The 25122-nt window shown below is 40.0% G+C and overlaps 1 protein-coding gene across 6 annotated transcripts in view; it reads right to left on the bottom strand.

The window, feature by feature from the left end:
• The window catches only part of BANP (BTG3 associated nuclear protein), a 155042-nt gene that overhangs the window by 20443 nt on the left and 109477 nt on the right, over window positions 1-25122 (bottom strand). The gene's annotated exons all lie outside the window — the stretch shown is intronic.

The raw sequence follows: 25122 nt of genomic DNA, 5'->3' as shown, positions 1-25122 counted from the left end.
TCAGTTTAATACCCAGCTGGGATAATGTAAAACTAGCATATAACCTAAAATAAATGCTAGAAGCACATATTTTTGTTCAGTAATACTTGTACGCATTAAGTGCAAGTTGACTAATGTTCTACCCACATACCGAAAAGTTTGTATCAATGAAGGGGGAAGAGGAGGGGAAAAAAAAATCACACCCCGAACCAGGCACCGTGCATGTGTGTGGCCACACAACTGGAAACTACAACTAAAGCTCACCAGAGCGGCATAAAATCTTGCTTTTAAAAGGTTAAAATTACTTATTTGTACAATCAAAACACAAGTTTTTAAAGCAAAGGCATTTAAAATGCCGTTTTCTCCTAACATCAGAAAGGAATTATCAAAGCGCGTAACGCTAGCGTGCTGCGGGAATGTTCCCCGGGCTGCTGACAGTCTTTTCCCCGACCAACTCAAAACCTTCTCCTTTCGGGTCCGTGGGAAGTACGAATGCCTGGTAACAAAATTTTTAATTCTTAGGAAACTTAAGGCTATTGGAGTGCGTAGAGGAAATTACTGACCAAAGAAAGCTGAATCTACAGAATACTCTCGTATATAAAATCATCTTCTTTTGGCAACTTTGACGGCCAAAACATAAATCAAAAGCAGCAATAAAAGTGACAACCTGATAATGTTATCCTGAAGGCTGCTAAGAGGTAAGCGTGAAGCAAGGACGACAGTGAGCTCAGTTTGAAAGCAATTTGTAAAATGTTATTAAAGGAGTTTAAACAAGTGTCAGTAGAAGTTACTCCTTTTTCCAGCCCATTAATGCATGAATTATTTTGACTTAGATTATCAGATTTTTATTCACACAATAACTTTACATCCTACAGTCTGAGTCTGACTCTATATGGCTGGCTGTTCTTATAGAGATGCATGAAGGCTTAAAATGGATTCAGCATTTTAGAAAAAAAAAAACCCAAAACATTTGGACTTGATTAAATCTGGTCCTGATACAAATTACAGCACTTACAAACCAGATTTGCAGCCCTCACATCATTTCTGAGACTGCCTTGGGAGCGTAAAATGCCAAGATGCTACGAATATAAAGATTCCATATAGCATGCACTCATAAAAAAGCATTTTTTTTCATATCTAATACAGAACATGCTACTTTTTTTTTTTCTTAAATATTCAACATATTAGACTTCAGCAAAACAAGATCATTAAAACAGGCACCCTGAAGGACCTTGCTGAAGTGAACCAACCAGTGAGACTACTTACGCTTACTAAGTTTCTCCAGCTGAGTAACGCAGGCAGACTTGGGCCCTGAATTCACAGTTCATAAGGGAATTCTGGACGTATTTCCTCCTACATTTATAATTTCTTTCCGAACACCAAGGTGTTCTTAGAAACCTATTCTCCTCCTGGTACCAACATCTTCCTCCAGAAATATCTTTGGTTGGATCTTGCTGTAATCACGACAGTCCAAGTGCAAGGACTCCAAGCTGCATACTACAAAAGTTATCTCACAGCCTCCAAGTTTTCACACTTTTGGATTCTTTTGGGGGAGAAGGGGGGAAATGGGATTTAAGGAGGAGGAGGAGGAGGTATCAAGTGCTACTTAAGCATTTGCCATATCAAGAAGATAAAAGCACAGGAAAGAAGACGGGGTAAAGCGGACTCCCCAAGGGTGCAGATGATTTATAGCTTACCAAGTATTCCCTTGGATACTCCGCTTTTATTTACCTACCGATGTGCATACTGCCTTTTCCCACATATATGACTTAAAAATTAGATCACACAAAGCACAAAGAAACCCATTGTATAGTAAATAAGCCACAGAGGAGATAAGTAACGAAATGGCACTGGAAAAGATTAATTTAAAAATTTCTCTCTTTCAACCACAGTCAGATTAAAAAAATCTTCAGTAATTACCCATCCTAGCATTTGAGATAAATAATGAAGCACTGTACATCACAGAGCATGATTAGTCAGCGTTATAAAAAAAGAAATAATAGCTAATAATTAGATTTTAAAGTTTAAATGAGGGTAGACAGAATCTAGCAGGCAAACACTGAACAGGTAAACTTTTCTAACAGACTTGAGAGCCTACGCTTTGTGAAAAATTCAATCTTCAAAATAAATGGAAATAAAAAATTCTAGCCATTTTCTTAACAATGGCAACATCCTATATGTGACTGATCGGGGGTTAATTTAATTGCCTGAGCGTCCAGACAGACAGCTGGAAACAATGAGATGAAGAAGACTACGAAATCTTGTCCCACCCTGGAGTGCATGAGCTACGCACGGCGAACGTGCAGCAGCTCGTGCCTGCACATTTGCTGCGTGCGGAACACGCTCAAGGCCTTCGCGCCAGTAGTTTTAGAGAAGCAAACGTTTGCGTTGTCCAGGGATGATCTTCCCTCTGCCTGCAATCCCGGAATTTTTATTATTAGGGCTCAACAATTCAATCCTTTGCTTCTCTACATTACTGGGGAGCAGACCTGAACGGAAGGGTGAATTCAGCTGTCGTTCGTCACTTCAAAGCAAACACGCTCCTGGTTTGCTCCTTCGAGCTGCATCTGATTTGCAGATTTTTCAACTGTTGTTCCCTTCTGAAATCCCGTGGGTCTTCTGACCAGCAGGGGCAAATGCCAGCATTGTTCTGGCTAATGACCTGCTGGATTGCCGGGTTCACACCAGATTTTTTGCTGAATATTGTACTAACATGGTCCAAAATGTCAAGAGGCAACTCAAAGAAAAACACTCAGGGTTTTTTTGGTGAGATAACGTTAGTCATAAGTAACATTCACAATTGAAATACTACAATTTGAACCTTTGGCAACCTTTGATATTTCTTCGCTAGGTTCAAAATTTGTTACAGTGCTAATTTCTGCCACTGTCAAAATGTACTGTCATTTTGAACCAAACTACTGGTGACATTCACTGCGGTCTTTTCAGAGACCCACAAGGCCAGTCCCAGACCTATTACAGCCCTACTTACAAAGAGCTCCTTTGAGAGTACGAGCCAGCTCCACACAGACTGATGCACGTCTTTAAACCATTACAGCTCTCATTCCATAAAACATAGCTGCAGTTGCTGACATTCATAAAGGAATTTCTAACGCATTAGGGCACAGGGAAATGGTTACGTTATACAGTTCCCTTTGGACTTTTCAGGGTCTCGAATGAGCACGAGACCAGACCATAGCAGCTACCCACAGACGCAGAGCCGTGCTGCCGCCGTGCTTGTGCAGTACGTGATGCTGTGCTGCGAAGGAACAAATCTATAGCTGAGGTTGCGCACCACTTCGTGTTTTTCAATAATGAGCAAAACTATATATTAGAGAGCTTATTAACATTACTACTGATGAACATTACTTCTTCAGACAAGTAACAAGTGCTGATCTTCACGAAGGCAAAGATTAAAAACATTCAGTTGACATTGGAAAAACCTGTCTGAAATTTCTTACTATGTTACGAACAAGGCAAGTGTCTAAGTACTTGGACACTGCAAACAACAGAACAGCTCTGTACGATAAGGGGATAAAGGTGAGAACACTCAATGTGGACAAAACTATAACAGTGGCACGAGAATGAATCTGAAAATGTTTACCCATATCATGGAGGAAAAGCGCATCTCGGTGCTCACACACATTTTATCCATCTCAAGAATCTAAGAGTAAGGACGCAAAGAGAGACAGAAATTCCACTAAAAAGCTTAAGAGAGAAACTGGAAAGTTCAAAGTGACCCCATCTATTTGATTCTCAACAGACTACCTTCAGGATAAAAATTATGGTGGAATATTGATGGCGCTCAAGAAAAAAAAAAAAAAAAAAAAATGCCTGCTGCCAAGCACTGCTGTTATTGTACACAAAACAGAGGATAAAAATGTATTACTGGATGTTAAGATAAACATTTATATCTTGATAAATAGCTGAGAAAGTTTGTAGACATAATGTTGATGAAATACTAGATTCTAAGATAATTTAGCAGTAGGTAGAATTGCAATTAGTTTTCGCTGTGCCAGATTCATAAAAAACTTAAAACGGGGGGGGCGGGGGGGGGGGGGGAGAGTAGTTCTGTATTGAGAAAATATTTGAAATAGTTAAAATAAGAGAAATTGCACTTAGTTCTAAACATAATTTACAAAGTACATCAGCAAGGGATGTACTTACTATAAACAACAAAAGTTTCTATTCATACGTACAGCTTAAACCACTTGACCAGGAGCCAGTTGTGCAGCAAAAGCAATGCTATCTTTCAAAAGCTTCCAATGGAATATTTTAGATATACAGATAAAATTCAAAATACATCATATTTACCACGGGAGAAAAAAAAAAGGGAAAAGCAAACATCAGTTTTATTGTTTTTACTGTGGCTGGAAATTAGATTTCAGATTGAAAGGAAAGGACAAACAACACTCGGTCTCACGTCTAAAGATGTTTGTTCACTGATTGATAACCGGGGAAGGTTTCCATCCAAGGAAAATAAAGTAACGAACCCAACCTAACAAACCAAAGGGTGAGAGAGGATTCAGTCTGTGTGATATTAAGGATACAAATCATGTTAAATTACATGCTAATAAAGAGACAGCTCTGAGCTTTACAGATCAAAAATTTCTCACACATCCAATATTCTAAATGTTTCTGGCCTCAATCTTCCTCTGGGCGCAGCTGCTTCATACTGAAGCACTAGCAGATTTTGGCCACCGAGCCAGCATAGCCAGGCCCAGAAATTCAGTGAGGATGCAGCGCTCCGGGTCCTCTGCCGTCCCCCTGCCACCCGTGACGCACGGCCCGTCTCTGCTCAGCAGGTCGCTTTTAGACAAGCGCCTGAAGCTGTCAACCATCATCATCATCCCTGGGATAACGCACAGGTTTTTCAACCACTTAGCACACCTGCCACGTGGACTGGGACAGAGAGGACCAAGAAAAGGAAAAGTCCGCACTGTTTTTTACAGAAAAGTGGGATAAAAGCTTCATGAAGTTGAGTTACTAAACATGACAGGCAACCTGGAAAGCTAAACCAGTTTTAACATCATGATGACTAAGTGTATTTTAAAAGAAAATGCAAGGGAGAGTGATTTTGCTTCAAAATTTCATTAGATAAAAATCTACCGTAGACCTCAAAAGCACAACCAAAAATTAGTAATAAGCTGCTAATCTCCTAAACATTTCCAAGTTGTTACTCACTCAATGGTAACAAAAGTGACTGGTCCCAAAATTTCATTAATAGAATATAATTTGTATTGGTCACCTATGACTAACACTGCTAAAAGCATCAGATGAACAGTTTTGTGGGATTAGACAAATTTTCCTGACTTTGACAGTTCTCCTTTCAGTTTCTTTAACAGCATTATTGTCTATTTTTATAAAAGCCAAGAATCTCAAATGAAGAGTATTTATGGGGGTTTATTTAACACCTATGTTGTTACTTTTTTTGATTTACAGGGCACCACTATGACCAAAAACTTCTTTGAAAAACTTAAGGATTTTGAAATATCTGGCTAATGAGTGAATAATTGTCGAGTAAGTCGATGACTTAAGTCACTGGTATTGCAGGTAAATAGGAACTGCCCCGATACAGAATGTTCTCAGCAAAGCATCCAAGACTGTGGAAACTGGCTCAAGACGAGCCACATGTTTTTGGAAACCTGATGCAGAGGAAGGACTTGTGGAAGGACTCCTATGGGACAGGCTGAACTGAAGGAATGTTCAAAGGCTGTGAAAGATTTATTATATAATGCAACCACCTGAATTTTTCAATGTAAAACACATCGCATTTTAGATTTAAAGAGATACCTAAATGGTGCTATCATCTCTTCTTCTATAGAGTGCTTCCGTCAAAGTGAAGAATTTTGTGGTAACCTGGGCAAGCATTACAGCCACAACGATAATGCAAAATGTTAAGCAAATAAAATGAGAGGTCAGTATAAAAGCCTTGGCCAGATATTCTGAGGGACAGACCACTGAACCCCATTCCCAGGATCGCTTAAAGGCAAAAGTGAGGAGAGAACAAGTCACTTCTGCTTCTATAAACAGGGAAAGTCTTCAAAATTAAAATTATGTATTAAACATTTCTGTTTTACACAACATCCCCAGCTACAGAAAGGGGTTTTGCCAGTATTTATCTTTACAAATGAAGAAAAAAATTATCACCCCTTGCATCAGCAGGAAATCTAACCCTTCCCTAAGCTCTGTCTTCCACTTGCAAAGCACTGAGGTGCACTTTACTGCAAAGAAGCAACCAGCTCTGCTTCGCCCAGACCTAGCAAGCTGAGTTTACTTAACCTGGGCACACAGAGACTAGCTTAACACAGACCTCGGGGGACCTGAAGCTTCAACTCCAGGTGGGTCCCCTGTTCTTACACCCTTTTTTCAGAACAGAATACAATGTTATCTAACTAAACGCTGGCAAGTAGCTTTACAGACTTAGTAATTTATTGTTCCGTGTTGTTCTATTGTGATCATAACCTTTTCATTAGCTTGTAAAATAATGATGTGACAGAGTGAATAAAAAACAAGGATGAAGATATTCCAAAGCTGTCATGGATATTTTTTAATAAAAACATTTGAAAGCAAGTATTTATTTTAGCTGAAAACAAATGCCTCTAAGTTCCTTCACTTCTTTTATATGCAGCTGTAGGCAACCGCTAGATGCATGAAACATTCTGCAGCTACCTAACAAGAAACAAGTTATTTCTAGTTCAGATATTAAGATTAAAAACAAACCCAATAAAAAGACACCAATAGCTGACCTCAGGCTATTTCTGCTAATGTTTGGTTAACACTTCAGGAGGGATGCAAAGAATCTGTGAAGTACTTCTGAAGTCTTTGGACTTCAGTTGATTACGAACAAGTTCTTCTCAAGGAGGCTCGAATTCGCTGTACAGGCATATGGACCTCAGCTAGCATCTTTTTAAGGAATATGCACATCAAAAACCGATATTGAAAACCCGTATAAGAAATGGTACACAGCGACACAAACAGCAGATTGTTTGGATTTTAAATCAAACACACGGGAGTCGTAGAGTGCCAAATTTACCATCACTAGCGCAAATTTAAATCCTGCCCTCCTGGATGGTCGCTCTATTAAACGAATGAGACGGGGGCTCCGTGGGATGAACGGTCTGCGATCCTGCTCCTCAGCCACGCCGATGCTACGGCCCGCAGCTGGTACGCAGCCTGCCAGGGCAATGCTCCATTAACAGGGAAAAGTATGAAATTGGCACTTCCTAACCTCTCAATCCTTGTTTCTTATTTTTGTTTCTTAGATGTAATATATACACACACATATATATAATTAGAATAAACAAGACACTTCACTTTGTCAACTAAATTAAAAGTTTCCCGAAACGATTGTATTTGCAACATAACAAAGGAAAATTCATCTATCCGAGATGTAACAAGGAAATCAAATCCATCCCAAAGATTTTGGGGAAAAAACCCATCACAAATATGTCAAGGTCCTCTGTCCACTAAGACTCAAAGCATTTCAACACGGTTGTCAACTCAGACCAAGCTGCAACCTGCACCGCATATCAGAGCGCTCTGAAAACCCAGGTGAATGTGAAAACCCAATGGTTTTTATAGAACTGGTTCAAATCTGACAGAGTCAGGGGCCTGTGGACTTCGAGAGAGTTTTTCTACGTAATTCTGTGCATAGCAAAACACGTTCTGCTAAGTCACGCAAGAAGAAATTGGAAGAGTTTTCTGCTATTAGTCATAAGCTCCTCAGCAAGGAAGAAGGGCTGAGAGGTGATCTCAAAGCAGAAAAGAATCAAGCCATTTTCCTCCAAAAGCAAGAAAGCTCCTTTGGCTTCTTCCTTGGTAAAAGCAGGACAAAATCTATTACGAATCAGAGAAAACGCTCAAAAACATAGACAAGAAATCCAGAATTCATAATTTATCTTAGTTTCCTACCAGTTTAAGTGATCTTGGGCAAGTCATTGCTTCCACCTCTTCACCTGTACAAGGAGGTTGTTACTACGTCCCTACAGGGACGCTTGGAGAATTCACAGACGCAAAGGTTTGAAAGATGAAAAACAAGGGTATGAGCTGCTTCTAGCAGCTACAGACACCTGGCAGCGACTCCACGGTCGGAGCTGCGCTTAAAAACAGATTAAAAATGGGAAATAAATCCCTATCCCCCTCTGGAAGTAGGCAACCAGTTAGAATATGAAATTTTCTGTGGGATGAGTCTTTATGGCCTGGAATTTCCTCTGCCCCTTGTTTCTCTCAATTTTTACAGGATCCGATGAATCTGAGCTTCAGCTGCAATTTGTCGGTGGCTATATGCTTTTCCGTTGCTGGAAACAGCCACATAACCGCTGTCTGGGGTTTTTCTTTGCTATTAACCACGCAGCTAATTGGTACTTCAGTAGTCAAAACTTTACTACTGAATAGTAGGTGCACACAAATTCGGCTGCCTTTTTGTACAGTAACTACGATTACCACTAAAGAGACATATCGACAGTCAAAGAACTGCACGCGGAAGGAACTTTAATTCAAAAACGTCCTCATTAATTGATGCACTTCTGAAATTATAACAACATTAGGACCTTGTAATAACGCAGAATGGCTGTGATCAATCCCTCGAGATTCTTCGTGAGGACTGTTAAAATGCAAAAGGCAGAGTAACACAAAATATCATTAATGAGATACACTGCAATTACTGTCTATTTGCTAATTTATGGGTTTTAAATCATCAAGAAAAAACAGTTCTGCTTTAAAATTGGCAATATTCTATTCCTTACACTGTATCTCAAACGTTAGTTGTTATCCTATTAAAGAGGAAAATTTTGCGAGTGCCATGGAAAATAAACTCTCTGTTCAGCTGAAGGCAGATAAATTCTAATGCGCTAATTGTGGTTATTTGGACAGCATTTAATTCGCAACTGTAATGAAAAAACAAAGCAACAGAAAATCTGTGCAGACTGAACAACAAAAAGCTGACCCACATGCATATATACACAAACAGAAGTTTTTCTGCTGTTTCAGATGGTCTCTCTTACATTTGTTATATTTGTTGAATATTACGTGGTACGTTAGCGTGTGCACACAGCAGTATTTTTTGAAAGAATACTTCCAGAAAGTTTCTGAAAAAGCACGTAGCTTTTATCTCAATGTAACTAAGTCCGCAGAAAGAACCCATGTTTTTAAAGGCAAAAGATCAGTTTTGTTTGGGGAATCTTTGCTTAATTTAGCGTATCTGGTGCTCTAAACCTTAATTTTTAGCCTCCCTGCTCTGCTTACTCCACCTGCTCTGTATGAATTCCTCATCTCGACATCTTTATTTTGTTTAACCTTTTCTATCACTTTCCCTGAAGTTAGAGAGTCTTCGTAACTTTTTTCCACAACATCTCTCTGAGAGCAAATATACCGAGGTTTATAAAGCACTTGTTCTAGCCAACGCCCTGGTCTTATGTGTGCTACAGCATTCTGAGGGAAAAAAACCTTGTAAGAATAAAAGGATTTTCTCTTCTGCTTGATTTATCTCGTGGATATTGTTTTCCTTTTCATAGGTGACTTGCAAGAATAGCGAATAGAAGGGCAAAGATCCAGTCAGAGATGATCTTTTCGTGACCATAAACCCACTCCTCTCCCCTTCCCCGTGACTTCCCAGCCTCGGGAGCACTGCTGAGCACAGCTCCGACCTATGAAAAATTAGTAACAAACGGTTATTTGTGAAAGTATTTCCAATACTCACTTTTTTTATATGGCATTTGTATACATACGCACACATACATATTTCACTAGCTTGGCCAATAGAGCAAGTGGTTCAATATGCTCTTCATTTCTCTTCTTTAAAAAAAAATAAATTTCAAGTCCTGCGGTTGTCAGATGTGCAACAGTTTGCCAATTTGAACCAATTTCTACCTCCTCCCCAAACCCAGGGGGCACTTCACACATATTTCATTCCTGGGCTCTGAATCCTGAGAGGATATACGAGGGATTGTGAAAGGGTTTGCCCAGAATATTTGGGAATGCTTAAACTTCGAACTGATAAGGCAGAAAGAACACAGCCAGGAGCGTGACTGCAGGATTTTGTCAACTGCAGAGGAAACCAGAGAAAGGTAATCCACTTCTAATCTCATCTAAATAAGATTTGTGTGGCTCCAAGCGCAATACTAAAGTTTCAATGAAATACAACATAGTAATACGTATCTTCGTAAAGCGCAAGCCTGAACTGACACATCGCACAGTGACAAGCAGTTACTAAATGCTGGATTCGACTATTAACGACTATTGAGCCTACAAAGCAGAAAATACCAAGCAGCTAAAATAATGAGACTTTTTGTAGCCGGAGCTGAAAACTTCAAGGTCTGATCCAGGTCTTGTCAAATCAATGGCAAAATTCCCAATAGCCTGAAATGGAACAGCATGAAAGAAAAGCACGGAGAGTACAAAGAACCAATATTCACTCAGAAAAACCAATTCAGCTGAGAATACGAGTAAGAGACACATGAGCTGGGACACTTCAGCTGGGGAAACCCAAGACGCCCTCCCCAAGAGCTGCGGTAGCATGACGTAACCTCTAGAATTAAGGTAAACACAGAAAGTTGTACCCTCGCCAAGGCCAGAACAGCTTTTTCTGCAAGTGTCTAACTATACACTTCTCCTTTAATACCTCCGCTCTGCCTCCCGATTCCCCATCTTTAGGTCACATCAGTAGGAAAGCTATAGCCACAGATGGGTTAAGGTAAAATATACATACAAGCATGCGCACATGCACGCACAAAATCCTGGATCTTTCCTTCTTCACCTGCAGTGTGACACGTCCTGCAAATAGTGAGTATATATTGAATATTTTGTTGCTCTTACATTGACTAAGCAGACTAAGAAAATTGCGCGGTACTTCTGATCCGTTGGAATTAAACAGTCATGGCTCAAAGAAGCCTGTTCTTACCACACAGAGCAGACTGTCCTGTTACATGTACAAGTAAACATTTAAGAGTGCCTATCTGTAACAGGACACAGAAAAAAAAAATTAAGTGGATAAGCTAAACTACATTAAATCCCTCAGTGCTCTCATTCATAATTCCAGTGACTTTCGTTAAATTCAATCTAATTAGACTCAAAAGTGAAGTAAGATATATGAATTAAATCCGCTTGAATTCTGTAAAATAGTGTCCATACAGGGGCTTATTATGGTTTAAAATAATCCACTAAATGTATATCTTTGGTTCATTTAGATAAGCTTTTTGAAGTATTCCTTTACAGAGAAGCCCAAAAGAACACAGGTTCTCTCTAAAGGATGAGTTCAGCAGAATTATCAAAGGTATTCTCATACACGAATCTACAATTTTTGGATTATGCTTAATATAAAAACATAATATAAAAACTAATTATTAATCATTAAACGTAATATAAAAATTAATCTGTTCACATTTCTAATGCAGATTGGTGCACACGACAATCACCTGCCCTGGCTTTGGGCTTACTGCTGGCCATGTGTATGAAATATTTGTTGCAGGCACCCCTGGATGTAGCATCCATCCAAGCAGCCCTCACTGAACGCAACCAACCGCACACTTGCCCCGTTATTGTTCAGTCTTCCGAGTCAGCAAAGGGGTGCCAACGTTTGTAAAAATTACATAGGAAATGCACTTTTTTTTGGTAATAAATCTGACCTTCTAGAACGTGATCTTAAAGGTTGTTATCATCAATGTCCACAACAGGCATTTTTCTTGCTCCTGCAGTTATATTTCCCTTTTTATTAGAAAGCTTGATTTGCTGTATATAGTAAGCCCATGCCCATCGACTGTAATCCTCTACCTTCACTCTGTCCCCCTCTGAGATTGCCATGGACAAGGACTCCCTCCCATCGCCAGCCTTTTGTAATAACGCCTGGACCACGTTATGCTTTGATATTTTGGAGGGCAGCCAGTTCCAGCTATAACTCTATTAGCACTGTTTATTACCTCCATCCAAACAAATCTCTCTGGGTATTCCCCTCGCTCCAGGAGGCAAATGCTCCTGGAATGTGGGAACTGATGCCAAAACCAAGTCCAGGTCTGGAGAGAGAACCAGCACCCTCCGCTTTATGAGAAATAGATCGAAAATGCTCCGGAGATCCCCAGAACCTGCAGGGGACGTGCTGCTTGCTTCCTCCACCTTTCACACCTCCAACATGTGAGGTTCAACAAAAGAGAGAAGGGGAAGTCCCATGGCGTTCGGGAAAGATTAACATTCAAACGATAACCTACAATCTTGACGTTACCCTTTAATTACTGCAGAGTTTGGCCACGTGCTGCCACAAATAAAGAGCCCACTGCTCTGTAAATTGTCATACGACAGGAGTGCACAAATTCTTACTTGCATGACAATATACAGTGATACAATATTAGCACACAGATCACAAATCTGTTATTTAATTACTACCATCTAAAGCACAATGCAGCTTTTCACGTGTTAAAGGCGAAGAAAGCCAAGAGCACTTACATCTCGTGGACGAGCATAACCTATACGCGCATTTTGCGAACGCTACTCGCCTTTTCCATTTATCTACTTACAATCCCTTTTGAAATGCTGCCAAAGCAAAATCTAAAAACCCTCTCACTTACCTAGAAGCCTCCCGCAGTGAATATCCTACCATATCCATCAAGCACATCTACACATTTTCAACAGTCTGAGAAATTACTGAAACTTTAATTAATAGAGTCATTAAACGTTTAAGGTTTCCTTTTCTCTGAGGAAGCTGGTGCCCGGGCCCTGATGAAGAATTATTTCCGAGGAGATTCCTGGGCTCTGTTTCTAGTTTCAAATACTTGTAGCTAACGGCAGCAAGAACTAAATCCATGAAAAATCTTCACAAGAAAAGCTTCGTTCAAATACATTATGGTTTCATTTCAATACTCTGTTACAGAGAAATTGGAACAAAACCTGCTACAATTTTAATGCATCCATCTACACAAATACACACTAATTAAAGCCACATGGGTAAAAAAAAACAGCAGCAAGTTACATATTGCTGGCACCTGTGCTTACTGTGATAGCTGCGTCTTAGGGATTTCCATTAAATTTACGGGAAGGTAAAGCCAAGCCCCTGGAAGCACGGGACCGAGAGCCGAGGCTCTCTCCATTCCCTTTCTCTCTCGTGAGCACTTGCACCGGGGCTGCGACAGGGTCGCTTGCCTTTCCGGGCACAATCTCAAAAGTGGAGTTAACTTTCACCGTTTAAACAACACTTTCGGTGTAGTTGCTAATAGTTTTTATGGGAGAGAGACGAACATCATTTGAAATATTGAAGGATTACGAGTGCAAACGCGAGGAGAAAAATTCCCTGCCCGGTACTCAGGGAAGGCAGGACAGACAAAGCACAATCGCCTGCTGAGATCGTTCTGAAAGAGGATATTTGTCCGGCTCTTGCTGTCCTGGGCCTCTTTTGGCCACGCTTCACCTTTGCCAGACTCGCAACTGATGTACGGTTGTTTTTGAGACTTTACTAGGGTGTTTCTTGGAACTAATAAACACCAAACCCATTTTCTTGACTCATTATGGCTTAAATTTTATTTTCCACTAATTCTGGTAGGGATGGGTTTCCCATAAGGGATTAATTCCCCGTGCTACCTAGGCTCTCCAAAATTTCTGTTTCTGTTTTAGCATGCAAGACAAGAATGCCTGAAAGGAACGCTGTCATTACGAGAGAAATAACAAATTACCCTGTATATCGAGTTGGTATTATTCTGCTTTGTACGGAAAACTCTTACTGATCGTCAAATACTTCTGGAAGCTGCTACACAAAATGTTTTTGCTATAGGATTTTTTTCATGCATACAAAATAAAAAAAGTTGAACGTTCACATTTCTCCTTTTGTTATCTGAGTTTTCAAAAGAATCAGTTCATGGAAAAGATGGATGTTCTCAGAGTTTCTTTTTTTGTTAAACAAATTTTAAAGAACACAAGGTTAAAGTTGAAAGATGCCACTGCTATTGTTGGCTGGCTGTTCGTGAGTTGTCTGAAAATATATATATGGAGAAGTCTCTCTAAAAACGGCCTTTCATTTGGATAACTGTAACAAGGATTTGCTTGGCAAGTGTTTTTGCAGGACAAAGCTTTACATATGTGATTTTTTCCATAAAAAGACAAACTTAAAACAGAGATAACAGTATACGAGTCTATACCTAGAAAAAGCACTCCACATTTGTAAAAACAGAAAATTTTTAAAAAATATGCCACAGATAAACTAAAGTCCCCTTGGCTCCTACGCAGCCCTTTTTAACAAGTAACTTTTAGGAGATACTTGGATTCAAGCTTCTTCAAAGCCTGAACCCAGTGACTTTGGTGACTCTGGATATGGTCCAAAGCTCATCTTTTCATTTAATGCCAAGTTTTGAACTGTCAATTCAGTAGAGCAGACACACAATGCCAAAAAAATTCTTTAGCAATTCTTTAGCACCCTGCTACTGTTATTTTGCCCTTCTAAATCCAGCTGCAACCAAAGAATCTGAAAACCCCTGCAGACGTTAGTTAATTAGGCCTTAAAATTTGGACATGAAACCACTGCATTTTTGGATCAGTTTTCATTGCATTTCGGCAGTGATGTTTCAGGCAAACAGTGGTTTAATTGGGAATTAACTTCATTTCAGTTGAAATCGTCCTGTGTTGAAAATGCAAAATTTTAAAAGGGAAAGACTCACAGGATGGGGCTTCAGCCAAAGAGAACCCTTAAATTCCCAAATCCTACCCTCTTGTCAGAGCTTAAGTACGGCTTGGGGGGTTTAGCAAGTAGAGAAATGACCCAAGTGTTGTTCTTAAGGAAACAAGGATGGTTAAAGATATGGTCTGAACCCTCTTGGTATCCTCTTCTCCCACCTGTAAATCCAAGAGCACGCACACACAGCACAGACGCGCACTCGTGCACGCAGACCAGGCGCTCAGAAATGCATACGCAGCAAGATTGAAAAGTGGGATTGCTAGGGGAAAGCCCGGGGCGTACTGCCTGCGTTCGAGGCAAGAATCCCTCCCTCGGAGCAGTCTAGCGAGAGCCCACGGTAACTGTCGATTGAATTCTTGCGTTAGGGAAAAAAGAAAATCCCTACTAGCATTTGCAGTACGCGCAGTCTCACAGTGCAGAAGCAAGAGCTCACAGGGACAAAGGGAGGGAGAAGCATGGTAGTGGCCCACCAGGTGAAAATACTCCTGCACCTGAAAGGATGTCTTGTGCAAAGGCTAGAGAGATGCATATTATTTTTTTAGCGGATTCATTATTTTGAACTAGCAATACAAAGTACTTTGAACGGATTCAGTCCTACTTCTGTACCAACCAACCCTTCGGGTTCAGCTGTGGCTCAAGAAATTGAATTTTGCTTCAACTCTATGTTTTATATAAACTGGATTAGGCAAATAGTGTCTGTATTTTTTTATTCCTGTTTTAGTAAGAGTACAGGAATAATTACAGACACAAGAGGAACTTAGGTCTCCTTACTTTGAATTCTGTGTCTTCAGTTATTAGCTCGTACATCATCTGTACATAATTGCACGCATTACTATCCACACGTAATTGAAAACGCGTTGATAACCTGTTTCTATCTGCAGAGAGATAAATGACGCTTAGAAAAACAATTCTCTTCCTTCCTCCAAAACCTCGCAGCTAGTGCTACGAAAACACACAAGGACACGCAGAACAAGCATCTCCTCATTTCAAACAATGACTTCTTTTTCTTTTCTTGTGTATGTGAATATAGGAGGAGGGGAGTTTACAGTCTGAGCTCTGTTTCGGTCAAAAATCTACCCCCAGTTTGTAAATGCAAGTTTGACTATCCACAGGCTTGCTCACAAGCTCGTTATTGTCTGCCCGAGGTCTGCAATAACACATTTAGCATAAAACGAAGATCTGAGCGCAGAGCTGCTATGCGCTGTTGGCAGATTAAGTTGCGGCACAAAACGTTACTACCCAAATCTACAGAGACCTTGGGTGTCTGCTTAAAAACACACAGCTTTACCTTCTGCGTCCTGCCCGAGGCAGCTGGATGTTGAGTGTTTCTTGTTTAAGAGCATTTAATGCAATTTAGAAAGACTGAACTATCTAAGCAGATGTATCTAATTCCTCTCAAGTGATTTTACAAAATGAATTTAATTCCTCACGAGTGTTTTGAATGACTTTCCCACTCTAAAAAGTGAAATGCCAGAAATCTAGAACCTACACACAACTTAGCAGTAACAGACTGTATCTTTAAACAACTTAAAAGGGGGAAAACAGTCCTCACGTCAGCTGTAGTCATATTTACCAGTGAAAAAATAGAGTATGTCAAAGCGGTTCACAATACTTTTACTCAAAATATACTGCTTACAGAATGCTTTTCTTCTCAAATGTACCTTAATAACAGCAACTTCTGTTGCGAATGGTAGCTTACCTGTGAAAGGGAAAATCTTTAGCCAAGAACTCTGTATCAATCTCCTCATCTTAGGAGGAACACTACAGGATTTTTAAATTGTCAGGAGTTTTTTTTTTTAACCTTTTTAACCTTAACATTCAGAAAGGTGGATGACAGTGCAACACGCGCATCCCGGGAGGTGACGAACAATTCTGATGACAACAGGATAACGTATAGCAGAAAATTCTGCAAGAGAATCCAAACCCACTTAGCAAGACGTAAAAGTAGCACAGCGGCAGGTGAAATTCATCCCCAACAAGTACAACATAACGCCACGTAGACTTACAAATTAACTGTGTACATTCATGAAAACGAAACGCAGTTCAACAGAGGTTGTAATGTCAAGCTAAACAGATGTGAAAGGCACGGGAAACAAGGAAATTAAAAATGTTATGTCATTTCGTAAAACAGTATTTAGCGCTACGCCTTTAAGTATGCGTTCAATTTTAGCTTCTCAATCTTAGGAACAAATCAAAAAGAAAATAGAGAAAGTGGCCCAGAGAAAAGTAGTAAAATATATTGGAGACCCAAAAGTTTTTTCATGTGGGAGAGAGGCTGGGAAGTTTAAAGATTAGTGAGACAAAGAGGCACAACAGGGCTGTATTTGCTGCACTGTGGCACTGAATAAAAATCTCTCCTTACACTTTACTGATTCAGTTCAGCACCATGAGACGCTCTTCAGCTTTACTTTTTTTGCTGCATTTTCAGTAGTTTCCAAATGCAAACTGACAGTTGTTTCAGCTCTTGTAGCACACTTGTTTTATGTATCCAATAACACCAGCTCCAGGTGTCAAAGCTTAACCTCGAGCGCGCGGAGTCGCACGACGCATACCTAAGCGCGCCTCTTGCTGCGACGCTGCCGTGTTGCTGAAGTCCTCGCGCTACGCAAGCAGCGCTAGAAACGGCTGCTGTAACACCTCAGCGCAGCAGGGTGAGCCGAGGATAAAGAGGACGAGTGCTAAGGGGAAAAATGTTGTTTGGATAAAAAAAGAGAGTGGAATATTCTTTAAATGAAGCCATACTTGAAATGAAGAGAAAAGGCTTCCAAACCAGGCAACTTATTTTCCTCATTGCTGTTGCAAATTAAGAAAAATTCCAAACTGAATTTGAGCAGAAGGAGGTTTGTTTTTTTTTTTTAAAATGACTTAATCGTAGAATTGAAAACCACAACTAAATTTATATTTACATGTGACAAAACTATTGAAACTGATACGACAGAGCATGGCATATCTTTAGCAAACGGATGTACGATGACAGCTGAAGTGACTAACGACAATATTTATTAATTTTGATCAACACTGAAACTTTATTAAAAACTGCTAACATAAATTTCACAGCCTGGCAGATGAATTTACTGCACCCTCAACAAAAAACGACTGGGAAAACTGAGAGACTAAAAGACAATTATTAGATAGCAGAAAAGTAGGTAAGTTCTTACCAATTTCACACTCTTCCCTATCTCGGGATGCGATGCAGAATCTAAACTAAGCGTCAGGAGGAATTCCTCACTCCGCGATGGCTCATCTTTAACATTCCTCCTGAAACGTGAGCACACTCGTTACGGCCATTCACTATCTGCTAGCTAAAATTTTCAGGATGTTCATTCCAAATACGTATTTCTGACGACTTTGCTGAACAGAGTTAAACATCGTCAACTGAAATAAAGCAGACACAGCTGGAAATGCAGCTCAAAGAAAACAAAGACATTACAGACGCAAACTTTTAGCACGCAAAGTTCTTATTAAACTAACAGGGCTCTCCTTGCCAAACAGGTACAGGAGAAAATGTTGTTTTCTGATCACTCTCTAAAATAGAAAAAGTTTAGAAAACTTTCATCTTTAATAAGAAATACCCGTATCTTTTTCGTCCTACATATGCATGATGGATTTTTACACAAACATCCAAATAATACTTTTTCAAAACCCCACAACCTGCATATTCTACAAACATCAACATCAGATAAAATCACCAGGGCAGTCCATGAAAAAAAAAAAATTCTCCCTCTGTCAGTAAAATCTGCAGAAAATAATACAAAAATGGGGTTTTTCTTGGGTTTTTTTACATATCTGTTTGACATCAAGAAAATAAAATTTCTTTTTAAAAATCCTTCAGCCTAGACACAGCAGTAAAAACATTGGTAATAAATTAGAGACTATTTTTACGTAAGCCCATGTAGTTTACCAGTACAGTAAAATCCTACCTCCACCCATTTGGGCTTAAAAATTATTATACAGGATATTAATAAATAGTAAAATACTACCAGAAAGCATATATTCAGTAGGGTATTTTTGCAATATTTCCTTTAATCCATTATCTTCTGGACAGGTTTTGGATCATTCTTCAAAATAAAAGAATGGATGTTATCAATGAAGAATGTTGCACAGGGAATAAATTATTTAAGGGATCAGAAAAACGTTTGTTATTCTACCATTTCTTAACAAAAAAAAAAAAGCATCCAACTTGTTCTCGTCTTTGGCAGGAATGTGTTAATGCTTTGCAAAAACCAGCTTTAATAAAAGGTATTACTAAGTGTTCCCTTTTTCCACTTAGACTGTAGGATATTTTTTTCCCAACATGATGGATAGTTAACGTGCAAAAATAAACTTTTTGGTAGATTTTGTATTTAATTATGTACTAAACGCCAGTGATATCTTTTGCCAGGATACTTCTGAAACACAAGACTTGCCTGCAATAGGGGATCTTCAACACATCGCACCTTACACACGCTGGCCGAACACTGCACGTGCACCTCGCGAGCCACGTGCAGGGTTTACGGCTCCACGTGCGCCACGTCACCGGGGAGCGGCAGAGAGCCCTGGTCGGGGCAGGCTTTCACCATTCCCCAAATCTCCAGGCAGGCCAGCTTCTGGAGTCCACGGGCTAGGGAGTACGCACACCAGCAACGTATCCCAAATTAGCCTAACGTCGTGGTTTAACCCTAGCCAGCAACTAAGCACCACGCAGCCGTTCGCTGTGCCATTGAGAACTACATGTTTTACAAGGGAAATGAAAAGCAAAACTGTTGTGGTGTCGCTTTTTTAAAGTTTTTTGTTGTTTTTTTTTTTTTTAAAGGCTATACAAAGTGATGCGTGATGCAATTGCTCACCAGCCGCTGACTGACGCCCAGCCTGTCTCCGAGAAGTGGTCACTGCCCCCTGGCCAGCTCCCCCAGTTTCTATACTGGGCATGACGTCATAGGGTATGGACTAGCCCTTGGGCCAGGCTGGGCCAGCTGCCCTGGCTGTGCCCCCTCCCAGCTCCTTGGGCACCGGGCAGGGCACGGGAAGCTGGAAAGGCCTTGACTTAATGTAAACACCACTTGGCAACAACTAAACCATCGATGTGTTATCAACATCATTCTCACACTAAATCCAAACCACAGCACTACACCAGCTACTAGGAAGAATATTACCTCTATCCCAGCTGAAACCAGGACCCCTAATTATTGCAAGGTGAGTTAAGTTCTTTCTCTGCAGTAACGGTGCAAGTGCTGTCAGCAGTAGTGACGTTTGGACTTCAGTTCTTGGAATTGAAAAAAAAAAAAAAAAGAATTCTAGCTCTAATTTACTGAATACAGCCTTACATATGTTGAGTTGGATGAACTTTTCAGCAATGCAGATGCTTTGAGCTGACGGAAAAGTCCAGTGTTAATTAAGAAATTACTTCAGAAAGCCACTAAACGACTTCACCAGACCATAAACAGCCTTGCCAACAAGAGTCACCTAACGGCCTCCTACGTTACAAACCACAGCGGGGCAGCTCTAGAGCTGGACACCTCAGCCAGGAGGTTCACAGCGCCTATTTTTGGCTGGAAAAGCCTGATGCAAGCAGCCGGACTGACCGCGATGTGACCGCCACAGTGAACACATATAGGCCAATGTGCAAATTGACCTAACAACAGCAGCAAAACAGCTCCTCCCCATCATCAGGGAATACTTTGCCTATAAAGAAAACGAGTTGCTTGCAAGTCTGCTACATATCTTAACAAAGGGCTTGGCCATTATTGACCTTAAACCACTGGCACAAAATCATATTAATTAATCCAGTCTTCTGGGTTTAAAGTTAGTGTAATCAACTTGTTCAAGAAAGAGCTGCAAGGACAGAGTCCTTCAATTAAAGTCAAGAGGACAAACGTGAACTATCCATACTTTGCTCCTGCAGAACATCTTGGAACTCTGACAGCTCTGGGGTGCGCAGAGCAGCGCCTGCTCCCTCCAACTCATGGGGGAAAAAGAGAAGGTAAAAATAAATATCTGAACATTTCTTTATCTGTACAGCTGCATATTCTGAATCTTGGGCTCATACTCAGACAGTCACCAAGTACAAGCTGCTGAGGGCTGCTAGCAATCTCGGAACAGACGCTGCCACTGAATTGCTCTCATGTTTTACAATCCAGCTTCGTCGTTACAACTGTTACTAAGGTCCAAGGCCAACACAATCCTAAGCGGCAGAACACATTGAAAGCGTAGCTTGTATCCAAGTGTCTCCCTTGGGGTGAAATTGGTTTTGCCTTGAAAAACAACTGAGACGAAACCCAAGGACCCATGCAATGATCTAAACATCATCAGAAGACATCACCAATGAAGAGGCAGGTAACAGTAAACACATTATATCCATCAGTAGTAACAAACAATGCTGACAGCAGGACTGATTGGGAAACTTTTCTAAAGATCTTGAGATTTCAGGGCTTTCAGCAACCACGGCCAACCAGGTTTGCACAGTATAAACCCACAGCTTCTGTACACCTGTTGCGAATTCTTCGTTGCTTTACTCTGCCCTACCATCATTATATGGTCAAGGATGACTCATTAGAGTAGAATACACTGGTGCTCTTGAGCTGGCAAGGGATGGATTAAAGCATGGGAAAAAACAGATGGGTTTTGCAGTCTTCTGCATCAGTTTCCTGACTCAGTGTTTTGCTGCTATCTTACTGCAACCCTGCCAATATTTAATAAGAGGAAGAGGACTATGTGGGTCGAAGGAGAAGCAAATCTACCTCTTGAGCATGTTTAGTCTTTTATCTCATTGAATAGCATGTCCTTGTTTAATGCTGAAGAACTGCATGATGGCAAGCCACTCAAGAGTTCTTGGGTTTCTCAGAGGCTTTTGGAGATGTCCTTGGCATCTGGGTTGGAAGTTAGCGTCATCAACTTGTTCAAGAAAGAGATTTGCTACTCTACCATCCTGTCGCCGCAGGTTGGTCAAGCAAAACATCTGCAGACACAGGCCTTCCTGGGATGCAAGTCTCTCTCCAGATGAGTAAAGGTACTCACAGCCTTTTATCTATTGCTTGGATTTCTCACGTTCGAAGCGATAATCTGAATCCATGAGACAACAGGGAAGCCGCTGCGGGCACAAGAAATTTTTTTTTAGCTTTAAAAGAATCTTAGAGGTTGTCAGTGACAACTGAAAACCCTAATTTCACTGCCCCGATGTATAAATGTACCTAAATCAGAGAGTGCTGCAAACTGCAGAAAAATCTCAGTATGCTATACCTTCCTACGAGGGGTGAAAAGAAGCAGACGTTGCCCTTGAAGCCCTCAGCATGAGGCACACGAAATGACAGAACTGATACAAAATACAACTCCCAGTTCGGGAATATGAGGTATATGAACAACCACAGAGGAACGTACATATGGATGGATTTTCATGACATTGAGAACAACATGTTTTACAAGGGAAATGAAAAACAAAACTGTTGTACATCAGCATAAGCCAAATTAAGGAGATATTTCAGTTTCAAGTCTGGGCACAAGGCAAGAGGGACTAAATATTTTTCAGAAACTAAAAGACGACTGTGTTTATTTCTTCATCAACCACATTCTTTTCCATATATAAGAAGTCCAAATTTTACAAGAAAAACATTCAGAAAATATTTGTTAAAGGGGATCATCTAGAATTATTCGTGATACAAATTTAAGCATAGAAAGTGACTCATTTATAAAAAGCAACTCTTCTAGAACCCTAAGAATTCCTTTTTCTTTTTTTTTTCTTTTAATATTTTTCAAAAAGAAGTATCTGCTACACCTGGCACGCAATCAAGTCTGTCAGAGTGACTAATCAAGAGACAGGGGCACAAGGATGGGAGCTGGAATGTGCTTGGGTCATATGAACTTCCTAACCCCAATCTGGATGTCTAAGGTTTGCTGACTTTGTTTGGTCTATCTCACCGGATGCTTTCCTTGGCTTGGATACAGGTGAGGTTTTTTGCAGTCAACTAGATCAGTCTTCAACTGTAAAATTCCAAGCAGTCATTTTGATGTTAAAGAGAGGAGCTCTGACTGAAGCTTTGGCTGGGATATTAAATTCTAAATCCTAAGAACCTAATAAAAGACAAAAATAGTCTTATAAATATTTATAATTTGTTCTTATTACATTTTATTTGTTACTGCAGAAAGTATGAACCATGGAAAATTACACTGAAGCCATCAAGCTTAGCATATTCTATGTGAAAGGCCATTTTTTACATTCTGGAAACAGATAAACAGAAAGGCTTCTAAATAAATCCTTTAAAGCTTCTAATCCAAGACAAACATGATGATTACGATCGTAGAATGCTCCTGCAGAGCGTTTGTCGGGTACTTTAATTGTTTCATGTGGTAGAAATAACCCTTCTACCGATAGGACAGCAGCCGTAGTTAAAAGCTAGAACACATCTGGTTATTTTACACGTACTAAAAATGGCTTCTTGTTCAGACATGCAATGACCACTAAAAAAAAAAATTGTGAAACCAACTATTTTTCCTGTCAAAATATTTTGACAATATTCATGCTGGAACTCCTGAGCTGTGCCATTGCTTTTTACAGTGGAAGTAATGGTTTTTATTGGCCCACGCTGCTACTACACCCTGCAGAACGATGGGGCTTGCTGGGTCTCCTCCTCTGCCGGCAGCTCCGGTAAGAATTTGAAGTTGCTGCGAGCTGCGTTTAGTGCAAAGGCTCTAACTGACAATTGAGATGTCAGACCTAGCGTATCAGGATGTTCTTTTCATTACTATCTATTATTTGTATCATAAAAGCTAAATTTAAATGCATGCAAAAAAGTTATTTCCCACTAGGTCTTAAGTCTCCCATAATGGATCAACTTCCCTGAAGTTTACAGTGAAATCTGAATCATGGCCAAATTTTGCCCTCTGACACCTGCTTGCATGGTAACTAATAACTGGTTTAGGCTCTTCTTTTTGAAGGAGAGAGAGAAATTTGGATCATGATGCTGTGTAGTGAAATACCCTTTTGATTTTAGTCAAAACTTCTGTTTATTCTGCTACCTGGAGTTCTTTGCCTACAGGCAGCACTATCATCCAAAAATTAAGTTGACTTTGAAGCTGTTGCAATAAAACATAAATGGCCAGCAAATGAAAAAATGGTACGGGAGAAAACAACCAGCTTAGACTTATCCTCTTACTTCCACGTATTTAACCTCCATACTTCGGGAAGGAAGAGGCCGGCTAACAAATCGATTGCCTTTTTTTGCAAATCACCTTCATTCTGAACTTTTTGATCTTAGCCTTCTCATAACCTTGAAATCCAATAATGATAAAATTCCAGAGGTATTATGGAGACCACAAGGGCACTTAACTGAAGTGTACTGTTACAGATATGACATTTAGAATCAGGCCTGGAGTTGGCTGGACAGATTCTCTAATATAATAAAAATAGCCTTTTCTTTCCCACATTTTACTATCTGCCTTTGTTTATTCAACCATTCAGCAAACCCAGCTGGATCACAGACATTGTCATCAAAGAAACATTCTAGGTCAGCCAGAAGTGGATGCCAATTGCCTAAAAATAAATAGAGGCCTTGTCACTGGAGTATAATTTTAAGGCCCCTGTAATGAATAATGGACTAGAAAATCTTTCCAAGCAAGTGGGATACACTGATTTCAAGCAGAAAGATTTCACAGTTAATCTGAGATTCACAGTTATCGTAAGCTCCAAATAACCTAATTTTTATTTTACTTCAATAAAAATGGTACATAGAGGAGCTTATTAAAAGGTTTGGTATTGCTTTTAAATACTTAAAGAGCTGCAGAGTACCTTGGAAGACACGAGACTAGCATTTACCTATCACACGGACAAGAAAACTGAAATGATGTGGTGAACCAATTTCCTATGGGTCACCAAGTGGCAGAACTGGGATCAGATTTCACACTTGCTAGCTCTTATCCCTGATATAATGCACAAATTATTTCCTCTAAGCTAAGAGAAGAGACAAGATAAGAACACATAGCTTTATCAGTATAGCCTAATTGCTAAAGATCTTAAAGGAGCTTAAATAAGAAGCAGAGCACCTACAGAAGTCAAAGATGTTATAACAAACTAGAGCTTGGCCCTGTAAACATATTGATTTATTTAAAAAAAAAATACTTACCTAAAAAAAAAATTCCTTCACAAAAGTTTTTAAAAGCTACTTCCTCAATGGATAAATACAAAAGTTTTCCAACTGACATTTATCCAAGTCTCATCAGCGATAGACGATATTTTTGTCTCAAGTGTCTGTCACTGAGGAGTAAAAGATCATGTGGAAACCCATTGTAAATCTGTAAATCAAAGAGAATTTTTGCTCCATTTTCTGTGGTCTTCATTAATTCCTACATAAAACATTTTGCAACCTTTTCTACTCACCTCAAGGTGCCCCAAAAACGGTGTGGTGCAGGGAAGACACATTTAAGGTTTGCTTCGGCCAAGTTGCATTGTAACAGTGGTTTCGGTACTGGGCAACTTGAGATGTCAAACGAAATTACAGTGAACACGAGAGCTACATACCACGGGTAAT

This window comes from Nipponia nippon, unplaced genomic scaffold (assembly GCF_047370975.1).
Source record: "Nipponia nippon isolate SJK-2023a ecotype South Korea unplaced genomic scaffold, ASM4737097v1 scaffold_7, whole genome shotgun sequence".
Classification (NCBI taxonomy): Eukaryota; Metazoa; Chordata; class Aves; order Pelecaniformes; family Threskiornithidae; genus Nipponia; species Nipponia nippon.
The sequence above is the reverse complement of the archived record's forward strand: the minus strand, read 5'-3'. Positions and strand labels throughout refer to the sequence as shown.